Genomic DNA, 15222 nt, shown 5'->3' on the forward strand with positions numbered 1-15222 from the left:
CATTGATCTTTCTCTGTCCCTATAGTTTCTGTTGCTTTTTCATGATCATGTTTTTTCTTTTTACTAATATGTTCAAATAAATTACTTTTTTAATTGCTAAATTAACCTTGCATTCCTGAGAAAAACACCACTGGGTCATGTTGTATTATATCTTCTTTTTTTTAATATGTTGCTGGATTTGAATTTTTAATGTTTAAAAAAAGTTCACACATATTCTTGAAGAACATACTGCATAGCATTTTCCTTTTATTTGCCTGTTTAAAATATTGAGGTAATTCAGCCTTTTAAGAAGTGTTCCCGTGTCTTCTAATTTCCGAAAGAGTTTATGCAGAATTATTTTATATCTTCCACCAATGTTTAGTGGAATTTATTATTAAAGGCTTCTGGGTGAAGAATTTACTTTGTGGGGATATGATTAGCTATGGGTATTTCAAATTGTGCATTTAGCTGAAGCTTTTGGAAAAACTTGAATAAAATCATTTATAATATTCTCTTATCATTTTAATATCTGTTGATTTTAAAGTGATAAATCTCCCTTATTTCTGATATTAGTAATTTATATATTTTTTGTAATCAGTATGGATAGATCAATTTCATTATTCTTTAAAATTGGAATATGAGTTTATCAATGTATGTGCTATTTTAAATATTTTATTGATTACTAATATGATTACTAATATTTATTACTTTCATCTTTTGTTTATTTAGAAGTTTAGTTCTTTTTTGTTCTTATGGTAGAAAGTTTGAATATTAATTTGAAAACTTTTTTGTTTCACAATATTAGCCTTAAATGTTTTGCCTTTTCCACTCAGCACTCATTAGGTGAATAAACAATATCCCCTATACCTATAGAGTGGAGTACCGCCCAGCATCCTCTCATACACAAAGAAAGAACAAATTGCTGATACATGCACAAGTCCGTCAGTCTCAAAAATCGTCATGGTAGGTAACTGGTAGAAATCAGACTTAAACGATTTCATGATTGAATTTATAGAAAATATCCCAAAGGTATGAAATTATAGAAAAAAAAACAGATCTATGTTTAACTGGGATCAGGGTTGAGAGTGAAGAGGATTAGTTTTGAGTTCTTTTGTTTTGGCTATTGTATACTCCTTTATGCTACCATAAACACTCAAATACATATAATCATTCAAGTGCAAATAGAAATAGTATATGGCTATTATATACTAGGATGAACGTCTAAATACCAGAGTGTTTGTAGATACATTTTTACTTTAGAGTAGAAGCCTAGAAATGTAACTTGGGTCATATGTTAAGGATGTATTTAACTTTAGGAAAAACGCTCAAACTGTTTTCAATTTAACAGCACTATTTTACTTTCCCGTTGGTAATGCATCGATTCTACATTGAAAACCCTATCCTTGTTTGTCTTTTCAAATAAAGCTATTTTATTGAGTGTGTACTGATATGCCAAGATAGATTTAACTTGCAGTTTTCTAATAACAAATGACAGTTACATATTTTATGTGCTTATTAGTCACTTCTTCTGTGAAATTATTTTCAAATATTTCTGCTCTTTTTATTGGGCTACTGACTTTCTTCTTAGAAATCCGTGAACGGACTCTTTTTAGAACTGGAGAAGATGCCTTTCTCAATGATAAATGATTTGCAAATGTATCTTCTAACATACGGCTTTCTCTTTCATTTTCTTTATGGTATCTCTTAAGGAAGATTATAATAGTGATGAAGCCCAGTTTACCAATATTTACTTTTATAATTTTTGAATTCTTGTTCTAATAAACTCTTATATACCCAAAAGTACCAAAAACTTCTTATGTTTTCTTTTTTTTAAATTTTTTTTTTTTTATTTTTTTGAGATGAAGTCTCACTCTACCACCCAGGCTGCTAGAGTGCAGTGGTGTGATCTCGGCTCACTGCCAACTCTGTCTCCCCACTTCAAGTGGTTCTCCTGCCTCAGCCTCCCAAGGAGCTGGGATTACAGGCACGCACTACCACCCCCAGCTGCTTTTTTTATTTTTAGTAGAGATGGGGTTTCACCATGTTGGCCAGACTGGTCTGGAACTCCTGACCCCAGGTGATCCTCCTGCCTTGGCCTCCCAAAGTGCTGGGATTAAAGATGTGAGCCACTGCGCCCAGCCTTCCTATGATTTATTCTAAAAGTTCTGCAATGTGTTATATTATCTATAGATTTGTTATCTAGATGTAAAATGTGCGGATAGTTGAAGAAAAGTCAAGGTAGATTTTTTTTAAATAAATATTCTTTAATTTTACCACTATTTCTGGAGAAACAATACCCTTTAGCAATGGTATTACTTCGTTAAAAAATTTTTACCATTAAGTGTGGGTTTATCTCTAGATTCTCAATTCTGTTCTATTGCTGTACCAATGTCTATCTTTATGCAATTAAAATAATATCTTGGTTTCTATAAATTTTGATAACTCTTAAAGTAGATAAAGTTAATCTTCCTACTATGTTATTTCTAAAACTGTCTTGGGTATTTCTGATTTTCAAGTTCATATACATTTTACACTACCTTTTCAAAATCTACACCAAAAAAAAAAAAACCTCCTAAGATTTTTATTGGAATTACACCGGATCTGCAAATGAATGTAAATGAAAATGCCATGATAATGATTTTTCTTCTCCAGTCCTTGAACATGATATCTCTATATATTTCAGCTTTCTTTAATTTGTCAGCAATGTTTTATAGTTCTCAGTGATTACATTTTGAAAAAATAAACATTTTTAGATTCATCACAAATCGTTTTTAAATTGTTTGACATTATTGTTGATTATTTTTTTCAAGTTGCCTTTTTGGATTATGTAGTGTTAGTAGAAAGGAATGGTTTTGATTTTTTATATTGTTATTGTATTCTTAAAACTTTGCTAAATTCACTTATGTTTATTGGTAGCTACTTTTCAAGATTATGAAAGAGTTATCAGTGGTCAAAGATACAATAATTTGAACAACAAAATAGGTCAATTAGTATTGAATTATAACTCAAAGTACACAATAAACATTCATAAGTGCATAGTAACATAGCAAATGATTGAATACATTTTTTAAATGAAGGAAATTTGACAGGCTGCCAGAGAAAATATGCAGATGGCAAATAAGTATACAAAAAGATGCTTAATGTTATGTCATTAGAACATTGTAAATTAAAACAGATACTACTACACAGCTATTAAAATGGTTAAAATCAAAAATTTTAAAAGCACCAAATGCTGATGATGTGGAGCAACTAGAGCTTTCACCTGTTGCTGGAAGAAATACGAAGTGATACAGTTACTTTAGAAGAAAGTTCAGCAGTTTCTTACAAAGCTAAACATAGGCTTACAATATGATACAGCAATTATGCTCTTTGATATTTACTCAAAGGAGTTGAAAATTTATATCCACCCAAAAACCTGCATGCACAAGTTTTAGCAGCTTGATTCATAATTGGCAAAAAAGGAAGCAAACAAGGTGTCTTTCAATAGATGAATAGATCAATAAATGTGACATACCCATCCAATGGAATATTATTCAGCTGTAAAAATGTACTTATCAAGCTATAAAAGAACATGGAGAAACTATAAATTCATATGACTAAAATGAAAACAGCCAGTGTGAAAGCTCTTGTGATTGTTAGTTTTACGTGTCAACATGACTTGGGCAAGAGGTGCCCGGATATTTGGATAACATTATTCTGGGAGTGCTTGGGAGGTGTTTCTAGATGAGATTAACATTTGATTTGGTAAAGTAGGTTGCCCTCCTCATTGTAGGAGGGCCTCATCCAAACTGTTTAAAGCCAAAATAGAATGAAAAGGCAAAGAGAAAATTATCTTTCTCTGCCTGACTGTCTTTGAGTGTGGACAATCATTCTTCTGCTACTTTTAGACTCTGATTTGTGCTTGAACTAGAACTCACACTATTGGTTCTCCTGAGTTTTCAGCTTGTCAACTGCAGATCTTGGTACTTCTCAGCATGTATAATTGCATGAGCTATTTTTTTTAAATAATCTCTATCTGTCTCTCTCTCTCGTGTGTGTGTGTGTGTGTATACATATGTGTGTGTGTATACATATATATGTGTGTGTGTATACATATATGTGTGTGTATACATATATGTGTGTGTGTATACATATATGTGTGTGTGTGTATACATATATGTGTGTGTATACATATGTGTGTGTGTATACATATATGTGTGTGTGTGTGTATACATATGTGTGTGTGTGTGTGTATACATATATGCGAGTGTGTGTGTGTGTGTGTGTATATATATATAAATCGTTTTTGTTTCTCTGGAGAACCCAGGCTAATAAGAGTCATCAGTGAACAACCAGTCCTGGATGTGTTATCAGGTGAGCTTTGGAGTTTAAGCAGAATGTTTAAAATTATTACTTAGTTAGATAGTTAGCCCACTCCCTTTTTGTGGTCAAAAGTCAAAACCAGACTTCCAGGGGCTTATATAAATAACTGAGCTTTCCAAGAATATGTAGATTTACCCTGCACATACTGTATGAGTCCATGTATAAAATTTCAAAAGTATGTTCAATTATACTATATATTATCTATGTACTCCACATGATGGATACATATGCATGGTAAAAGTATAGGGAAAAACAATTAAATAATATACACAATATTCAGAATAGTTATTAGTTTCTCAAAGAAAGAAAGTGATTGGGATTTGGGGCAAGAACATGTGAGTTTGCCAAGATGTAGGTTACAATTAATTTCTTAACCTGTGTGGTAGACACAGGTGTGTTTCTTTTATAATTTGTCAATACATTCTACAGATATTCTACAGATAGCCTAATGTTCTTGGACTTATTTTCCATGTTCTCTTCTAAGTGTTTTTTATATAACTCCTTACATCCATATAAAGACTGAAAGAAGTAGTTGCTTCTGTTACGCTCATGCTACCAGTGCAGAAGCTGCAGTGTAGTGAGGCTAAGTCAACTTCCTGGTATTACACCTCTACTAAGTGACTAAGGTTGTGTTCAAACCCATGTAATTTGGCTCCAGAGCCTCCACACCAAACTATTATATTATGTATAATATAAAGAATGACTACAAAATAAACAAGACTCAAATAAACAAATGCCTAGGTTTATATTAGTGTTGGAATCTGTTTAAGTGCTACAAATATACAAGGTTTGTAGCAGCGGACTAAGGACCTCAGGGGTTTCTTCACAAGACAGTATTTCATGCAGTTTCCAATGGTTTATCTGGAGATAGTTCGCAATATGTGATTGAAAGAAAAAAAAAGCTGTTCTTAACTTTCTGTGTTCTTAACTTTCTGTGAGGTAACAGTAAAATAGCAGTTTTCAGATATCAGCATTCTGTTAGTGCACATTACAAACAAGCACAAAAGAACCATGGAAGATAGTTTCTTTCATGATATGTAGGTCCTATTCATTTTACACAATTCTGCTTACCACAGGAAAGTGAGACATAGTTCTATTGTCTATGTGGATGGAAATTGCTGCTTTATGTTCAGACTTTGTGTCATACATATATATTTCTATATCCTGTAAATGTATATATGTGTATACGCAAACACGTGTGAATATACATACAGTATACATGTAAATGTATGAACATGCATTTTGTTTTGTTTGCTCAAAAATGCAACCAATTTATTTAATTTATTTAGATAAAATGCTATTTCTTATTATTTTTTAGTGGTAGAAAGGCAGTAGGTCAGAGTAGAAAAAGAAAAATGTAGATGTGGCAAGTTAGTCTCTAGAATCAGAGAGAGTTTTTAAAATGCCAACGTGTTTTGTGTTATCTTGAGTAACTCACCTAAATTATCTACCATTTTTATCTCATGTGTAAAATAAACATTTAACTATTTTAGTGGTGGTGTAAGAATTAAAATACACAATAGACATCTATTACCTAACAGTTTCTCTTTAACCTTCAATATAAGTTAATTCCATTCCCTGTATACTGATTCTACTGAATCCTTTTTCCTGAAAATATTTAAATGCTCTCGTATATATTTTTCTTTGCTCTGAATAACTTAAAACGTTCTAAATGATAATCACTTCCTATTATGCCACCCAGTATGTCAATGAAAATGATTAAATCCCAAGAAGGAAGCCATCTTCAGTTTGGAATTTCTGTGGACTGATAACTTCTGAGTTTGTCTCACTAAATAGTGTACTTCACCTTTATAAAATGAAGTAGGTATTATATTTTACAGAATTTTATGGACAGAGTTTATAACTAATCCAATTAGATTAAAAAATACATATATAGAGAAACATTTCAAAAAACAATAAAATACCAGTGAGTCTAAATAATAAGCATTTTATATGTCAAATAAGAAAAATAAAATTATAATTAATAATGTAGTAAACAGTATATTTTATCCATAAATATGTGATGGGTGTGGGGTACCCACATATTTAGGAACAAAGGTGTTTCAATGTATCACTTGGAAAAACACATTTGCCACTCAACTCTAACATATGCTGAGGGAGGGAAAAATCATGTAGAGGATTTTTTTAGTTTCACTTATATTTGAGAACTTGATTGCAAGTAAATTTTACAGAAGGATAACTGCTAAAAACAACTGTGGAAAACTACCATGGGTTGTCATGTTTGGAGATGATTGTCATATCACTTAAGTCTTACAAGCTGTTTTTTTTACACATTTTATTAAGAGTGCTGGAGGAAGAAAAGGTATCATACCACTTCATCTGTAACTTCACCCATTTTTTATGATATTAACTTACACTGACAGGAAAAGTTTAGATTTATATATAAGTATACATATTTTGTCTGTTAATCAGTGCAATGATGACAACTTTGGAGCCACATAGCGGGGTTTTCTTTTTTAATTTGTATTTAAATGGCAATTTTAAGTCATACTTGATTTGTCTTGAACTAAAAGTATTGAGCTAAGCAATATAGTCACAAAAATACATGGACTGCTACATAAAACATTTTGTTTTGCCCACATTAATAATAATTTAATAACAAAAAGTCATTCATTAGTTCTCACAAAGTACCCTTTACATAAAGCAACAGGCTGAAATATTTTGTTTAGTTAAATCAGTTTATAAATTGATATGGTCTAAAATTATCTCACTATAATTTACCATCTGGACAAAAATTCAAACTTCATCTGTAAGATCAGAAAGCAATTGATACTTTTTATACACCACTTGTTAATGGAAAGGGGCATGCAGACAGCAATATCCCTACACTATAGCTATTCATTAGAGACAGTCGTACGAAAAAGGAAAAGTGCCTCTGGAAGAGATCTATTTTATAAATCCTAGCAAACAACTTATTTTAAAATGGTAAAATGGCATAAAAAATTTGGACTAATTCAATTATTTGAAATTATGCAAGACATAAAGCAGTAACATTAAGATTAAATTTTTCTCTAATATTTCTAATGAGCACTTTTAAACTATTGGCATGCACAATGGGAAGCGCTTTATATGGCTGTATTCGGTCTTCATGACAACCGTAAGTGTTAAACGTTATAAATCGTAATTTACAAATAAAGAAGCATAGCCAAGGAAAAAAAAGAAAGAAAAACAGAAGTCAGTAATGTTAAGGGAATTAATTACATTCTTGCTAACAGTAAGTGCATATGCACTATTCAAACCTGTAACTGCTGAATTGCAAGAGCCTTGCTGACACATTTCATCTAGACGACCCGTTGGAGCAGTAGTGAAAGTAGAGGTGAGAGTACACCACAGAAGATTTCCTCAAGCTTCTTCAGGGTACGCAGAGTCTAAGTCACTCATTGTATGGTTGAATTCATCCCATTGATTGCCGGGGGTAAAGGCTTATTTTGCACTTTTTTAATGTATAAAATTGTCATCACCACGTGATTAAAATATAAATTCCAAATTCCTACATAAACAATAGATATCAAAGCCCTTAAAGCTCTATCAACCAGCTTCCCTCACTTTTCCAGGATCCTACTGCACAAATTAATCCTAAGAATAAAGTGGAACAAGCTTCCCATTAACTTTCTCCATGTAAAATACTGCAGGATTTGTAATCTTAGGCTACACAATAAATGGTTTTTCAGGGTTTCTGTAACAGCACACCATGATAACTAAATTAGGTTTATCTCATTTTGAGGACTAATTTAAAACCGAATTCCTGCAAAAGCTGTTAATTATTCAAAATTATTGGCAGTTGTACTGAAGGGCATTTTTGTGGACATAATATTTGTGGATACAAGTCACTCATAAGTTTTGACTCCACCGTAATAATCAGTCTATGACAATATTGATTGATGCTAGGACTTTTCATATAAAAGAAAATTGTGCACAATTTTTTTGTAAAAGTCAAGGAATCATAAAGTCCTTAATTTTACATTAAAGATAACTAATTTAAAGCCACTCACAGATTATAATTATCTGAGCCAAAAATGTACATTTAAATAATGAATTATTCTTTTCTTTTTATAGACATTATAACAAAATTGAGACAATATATAAGACATATTATACATATTAAATATAAAACTTACTAAAGATATTAAATTATTCCTTAATATGCAATAATGCCTTGATATAATATATTAAATAGTGCATCATTTTACATGGATATTGCTGTGGTTGAATCAATAATATCAGTTTAGAAAACACAATGATGAAAAAATCCTCTGGGCAACACAGGTAGTGTCTTACTTTATTTTGCAGTAATCTCAATGCTCCTTTTCATCTAACATGGTTGATTAAAAGTTACAACCTCAAAAAAAGCCAGTGGAATGCTCACTGGAATTTTCTGCTTCACAGCACTAGTCAATTAGCTATGTGTTGTTCACTGTTTGAAAGCAAGTTGAAATGTGTCCTGGCAAATTATTGAACAAATGTTCCAAATGACTAAAGCATTCATCCTTTCCAAACTAGACTATGCAATCCTTTTATACTGAGGTTCGTATCAAGCGCTTAGCCTCTAGAAAATCACGTAAGCTCTCCTTGAAATGCCCTAAAATATAATTTTTATAAACGAAAGATCATAGACACTCAAGAGGAAAAGGCATGTTACATTATAATTAAAAAGGAATTTCAAATGCACAGAAAGAACCTTGATGAACTCATTAGTTGTAAAGGTTGAGAGAAAGTGCTGTGCCTCTTAACTGTCGTAGTATAGGGTAAATATAAATTTTGCATGTGTTTTATTAAAAAGAAAAAGAGACATTCATGTTCTCCTTCCTGTCATGATCTAAGTTTATACCTGAAAAGCTGAACAGACACCTGATACACCCAATTTTCTTGGCTTTCACTTTTAAAAAACATTTTCATGGTGAGTGTTTTTGCTTCTTTGCCATTTCACTTACCTCTAGTTTATTTTACTTGTTAATGGAGAGCACTGTGTTGATGAGCTATTTTATTCACAGATAAGTGCCTTAAAAATGTGACTTCAACAAAGAAGTGAATCAAAATAAGTGCCACAATTTATAGTGCTTAAGTTAAAACTTCTTAGGATATAAACTTGTTTGCATTCTCATTGAGAATGATCGAGACTTTCTCCCCACTGCAATAGAGAAAGAGAAAACCTCAGGGAAAAAAATGAAAGGAAAGAGATCTAGCAAGACCCATATATTTTCTGATTTCTTTTGGGAATGGAAATAAAAGTGAAATGTTAAGCATATCTCTGACCATGGAAACAGTTCAACCTTTCACAAGAAACATTTCCCAAGACCAGTAATTTCTTTCTAGTATTTATTAACTAATGGATACAGTATTAAAGATCGAGAAGTAAAATGAGAGTGAAATATATTTAAACTAGCTGACACTGTATGTAACAATTAATTTTGACCATATTCTTCCTTTCTTCCTTAGAACTATTTGGTGGCATCTTTACAAAACAGTCATGAGGCCAGATTTTGAGCAGGCAAAACATGTTCTAAAAATCTGTGGAAGCCATTTCAAATATCCTCTCTTCTCAGTGTACGTGCGTGTCTTCTAACTAGAAATAATTTTTATTCTACAGATTGAAATTTTGATTTCTGTTAATATTCAGATATCTTTAGTGTGGTATACCATTAGGTATTTATAATTAACTACGTACTTTAGAATAGTTTTAGATTTATAGAACGTTGACTATCACGATCATCTAGAGAATTTTCATATACCCCACATTAGTAAGGCTTATTTGCCACAATTAATGAACCAATGTTGATATAGGACAATTTGTTAAAGTTTATACTTTATTCAGATTTCTTCCATTTTCTCCAAAGAAGTTTAGTCTTTTCTGCCTTATCGATTTATTGAATAATTTATGTATATCAGTATGAATTCACTTTATTTATGTTATATTTTGTGTTTTAATTCAATACTACTTTTTATTATTTTTACTTAAGTTGTTTTAGCTTTGACCATTGGGAGCCCTTTCAGTTGGTCTCTGTGTCCCTTTGACAAATTCTCATTATTCTTGTGTTTTTGTTTAGCTTATTTGTTTTTAGCACTTTTCTACTTTCTGATTCTAAAAGATGATTCCGATTATCTTGCGTATTTTGGACATGCATATCCATGTTCCAGCAGGTAGTTAACCTCGGTATGAAATATGAGAATTAGTTCAAAATTAATTACATTATATATAGATAAGATACTTAAGAACCTTGGTGTACCTTAATTAAGAAAGCATATATATATATACGCACACACACACACATATACACACACACACACATATATATAGGATGAAATGTGTTAAAAATGGAAAATGACCTATATAACATAATAACAACCCTGGGATGGGTTAAATTGTCTCTAGCAGAAAGATAGTCTTAAACCTCATACATGTGAATGTGACCTTATTTGGATATTTTTGGAGATGTAATCAAGTTAAGATGAAGTTGTACAGAATTAGGATGGCCTCTAATAATAGCTGGTGTCCTTATAAGAGAGAGAAGCACAGTTATTGTATTAGTAAGGGTTTTTCAGAGAAACAGAAGAAACAGGTACACATAGAGAGAGAGAGAAAGATACAGATGTATAAGAGGGGATTTATGAAGGAAAGTGATTCATGCGATTCTGAAAGATGAAAAGTCCCAGGACAGGCTGTCTGCAAGCTGGAGGCCCAAGGTTGCTGGTAATGTGTTTCAGCCCAAGTCTGAAAGTGTTAGAACCTGGGAAGCTGATGTAAAAACTCTCAGTCTCAGGACAGAGTATTGAGAATTTCGGGGGCTAGGGGACGCTCGTGCAAGTCCAAAGGCCAGAGGTCCTAGAGTTCTGATGTCCAAGGGAATGAGAAATAAGGTGCCCCAGCTCCAAGATAGAGAAAGAGAAAGGATTCACCTTTTCTCTGACTTTTCTTTCTATCCAGGAACTCAGATGTTTGAATGGTGCTAGCCAATATTGAGGGGAATCTTCCACACTGAATCCACTGATTCATATGCCATTCTCCTCTGGAAACCCCCTCACAGACACATCCAGAAATAATGCTTTACCAATTCTCTAAGTATTCCTTAATTCAGTCAAGGTGACACTTAAAATTAACCATCACCGACACATAGACACACAGAGAAAAGGCAGCCTTGTGAAGATGGAGTAAGAGATTAGAGTTACGCTGCCACAAACCAAGGAATACCTGGGGCTATTGGAGTTGGAAGAGGCAAAGGAGAATCCGCTCCTACAGACCTCATGGGAGGCTCTGCCAACACCTTAATTTCAGACTTCTGTCCTTTAGACTGGTAAGAGAATAAATTTCTGTGGGTTTAAAACCACTCAGTTTGGAGTAGATTGTTATGGCAGCCCTAAAATTTAATGGAATTATTAGAAATAAAATTTAGTGCAAAATTCAAAATACTACATTTAGTATCTCGTGGATAAACATATATTAAAATGACCATAACATCTTCTACTAAAATGCATTGTTAGAAAACATTTATTTGGTTTGTACTCAGTGCTAGATTCTCTTCCAGGCATTTTGCATGGATTATTTTATAGTAATTCTGTGAGATGCAACAGTTAATATTCCCATTTTTCAGATTTACAAACTAAAACATAACACAGTTAACTGGCTAACGTAGGTAATAAGTATCAGAGTCAGAATTTGAAATTTGATTCTGGGATACTTGACACCTCATCACTCTCCTCTGTCAACCCCATCACCTTTATGTCTGTACCCAGGTTTACTCCTTGTCTCTGTCTCAGCTCCCTCATCAATCACTGTATCCTCTCCCTCTCTCTGCCTTATTCTCTCTTTCTTTCATTGTCTGTTTATGTCTTATCTCTGTTTTCTTTTCCTGTAAAATGCTCAATTTTATGCTTTAAAGATAACACACCTCTAGTATTTAAATATCCGTGGATTATTCACATAAAATGTTCATATGAAGCCAAAATGAAGCCCTCAAAAAAATGACTGAGGTTTCATATGTTGCCTTATCTGACTGCAGTGCAAGAAAACAATACTAAAAATAACTTTTATACTTTTGAGGCTTTAAAAAATTGTTTGCTTGTAGAAAATAGTCATAAAGGACTGGTGAAGAGTAATAAATCAAACAAAATTTCAGACTATTTAGAGACTATTTAGAAAAATCTTCAAGTACTAAACTATCAAAACCTTTGATAAATAATGCAGTATATTAGATAAAATCAGAGCTTTAAATGCTTTTGTTATTAAGAAACACAAATCATAAGAATAACTTAACTGTGTTCAGCTTAATAAACTTGTTAAGGATTGGAGGAAAAGCAATCGTTTATCAGTGAAACAGATTAGAAAGCAGATCACACAGTCGATATTTATTACTTTGATGGGGATTTATTGTTGCGTGTGGAGCTGTACCACACAAAGGATGTTGCATTCACCTCAGCCTTACAAACTGGCAAGCTGTGGTACCATCCTTGGCCCAAACTTGTAACAGGAGAGAGTGGTAGCAAAGAAAAATCATGTCAGAAAGATTTGTGTGGGTAAGCTATCCACAGCTATCCAATAGTTTCTACCTGGAGGGAGCTGAGGAAATATGAAGCTCAGCCTCACTCTCTTCCTTCTATAAAATCAAAACAAAACAAACAAACAAAAAAATGTTTATTTTCTTCTGGATCTCCTACCTGAGATGCTTAGTGGCCCAACCTAACCTAGAATGAAAAATATGGAACCCACTGATGCACCCATTACAAGTGAGCCACTGAGAGAGGCCGGTGCCAAAAGATAGGGAATGGATTTGGAGGGGAAAGTGAATTGCTAGATATAATTGAATGAACAATGTCTCTAAATTCTGACTGGTATATGGCTAGTGGTCCTTTTGGCAGAGTTTAAAGGGTAAAACTTCTGGTAATTTCAGTGTTCAGTATACAGCCTTTCACTTAATCTCACTATTTTTGGTACATTCCTCTAGCTCACAGCAAGCTTGAGTCCTGAGTTCACTGTCTCTGTTTCACCGTTGCAATAAATGAAATGGGAAATATTCTGCAAGAGCCAGAGCTGGTAAATACCATGTAGTGGAAGAAGATACAGAGTACTCCGATCCCACTTTTCTAGCCAGCCCCACAATTGCCTTTCGATGAAGAGGCTAATGGCTATGCTTTTCTGAGGTTCTGAGATACAATCAGTCTGCTTCTATGCTTTCTGGAATGGCTGGAATTTCACTTTGGATCGTTCCTCAAAACTTAAATGTTTTTATCAGCTTTCCACTTCCAAAATGTAGTTGATTATTTTAAATGGATTTTTACTTCTTTTGTGGTTTGAAATCCTTTATCTCTTGACCATAATTTAGTGCAGCTTCAGGAGGATGACTATAAAACGTATGTCCACACTTGCATTTTAATCTTAGAGTACGTTTTAAAAAATATAATATTGCTTTCAGCAATTGATGGGTACTAATTACAGAAAAGTAAAAGCTTAAGCACCTATTATAATTTATATAAAGTTATTATGTTTTAGAGTTGAAATTGATAATATGATAGTGATACTTTGTGACTAATGCCTTTTTAAAAACTTTGTGAGGAAAGGATTAAAAGACAAGTGATACCATATCTATTCTTTTCAAGACATGAGCTGAAATATAGATGATATCCCTGAGTTGGATAGGAATTTAATGATCCGATTCTGGAAAAACACAGAGATAACATAATGGGAGAGGAGGAATTTAAGCTTTGGCAAAATGAAATGTAGCCTAGATAAAGATTATGCATCTTTAAGAATAAATGTGTTTAAAATGATAAATAGATTATAGAGACAATTAATCCGAACTTAAATTTCAGTTGAAATGCAGGTGAAGTAGGTTAATAGCAAGCTTCTTTGGAATACCTCCGAATAAGATAAATAACATACATTTTTAATTGAATGTATTATACTAAAACATTTATTTTCTTCTGGATTTTAAAATTGAGTTATTCTCCAAGGATTTGATTGTCACATAAATTGAACTAGTGTCTCAAACGATCTTGTGGTAACAAGTCATACGGAAATCTACTTGCTTACACAAGCCTTCTGCAACATCTTGTAATAATGTCCATAAATTAAATTTAAAGCAATATGAAATGTGAAAATTGTGTGACTATACATAAAAATAGACACCAAATACTTATAATAGTTTCATAAATATATTATTTTTAATGCTGTGCTGTTACCATTTCTTTCTTCTCATGAGAGTAAATACTGCAATTTTAACTTTGTCAAACAGTTTTATAATGCTGTGATTGTTTTTGTCTTCTGTTCACTCTTTGTCTTTGTGTGTTTGCTTTGAACCTGTGGAAATAAAATGTTCCTGGTTTTGGTCACTGTGAAAAGGCTACTGCCAAATACTGTAAGTCTCATTGCAGACGTGTTCCATATCTTTTTATTTAGGCTTGCTAAGTGCCGTAAACAATGATGTCGGTTACATGAGAAGTATTTGATGCATGCTGATAGTTCTTCCTAAGACTGACATGCCCTACATAAGTTTCTCTCAGCGTTTGCCTCCCAGCACCACTGCTCTGTGTTAAGGGATTAGCCACTTTCTTACAAGAGTATTTTGAAATGTGTTGTATGACAAACCTGATATAAAGGATACTATAGCTGGAAATCTAATGTTATCGTGTGAACAGATTGATACAAATGTGTTTCTTTCTCTTATAATTCATGATGAGATAAATATTGTTCTTCTGTGTTTTTATTTAGAAACCTCTGGAAGAATTGAGCTGGTTGACTATGCAAACACTTGTCAAGAGCCTATAAAATATGCAGCATAAAATTTTCCTTTGTAGTCAAACCTGATTATTCCTCTTAAATACTGGGAACAGAATTTCACAGTTGTCAGAGAATATACCTTTTGTATTTTC

At 32.7% G+C, this 15222-nt stretch overlaps 1 long non-coding RNA gene across 1 annotated transcript in view; it reads left to right on the forward strand.

Moving 5' to 3' along the window:
• Positions 1 to 809: 809 nt before the first annotated feature.
• Positions 810 to 15222, forward strand: part of LOC108538985 (uncharacterized) — a 39077-nt gene continuing 24664 nt past the window's right edge. Inside the window, exon 1 of the long non-coding RNA XR_001888252.1 lies at positions 810 to 942. This is a non-coding gene — a long non-coding RNA (uncharacterized LOC108538985). The remainder of the gene's footprint in view (positions 943 to 15222) is intronic.

This window comes from Rhinopithecus bieti, unplaced genomic scaffold (assembly GCF_001698545.2).
Source record: "Rhinopithecus bieti isolate Rb0 unplaced genomic scaffold, ASM169854v2 scaffold_16990, whole genome shotgun sequence".
Lineage (NCBI taxonomy): Eukaryota > Metazoa > Chordata > Mammalia > Primates > Cercopithecidae > Rhinopithecus > Rhinopithecus bieti.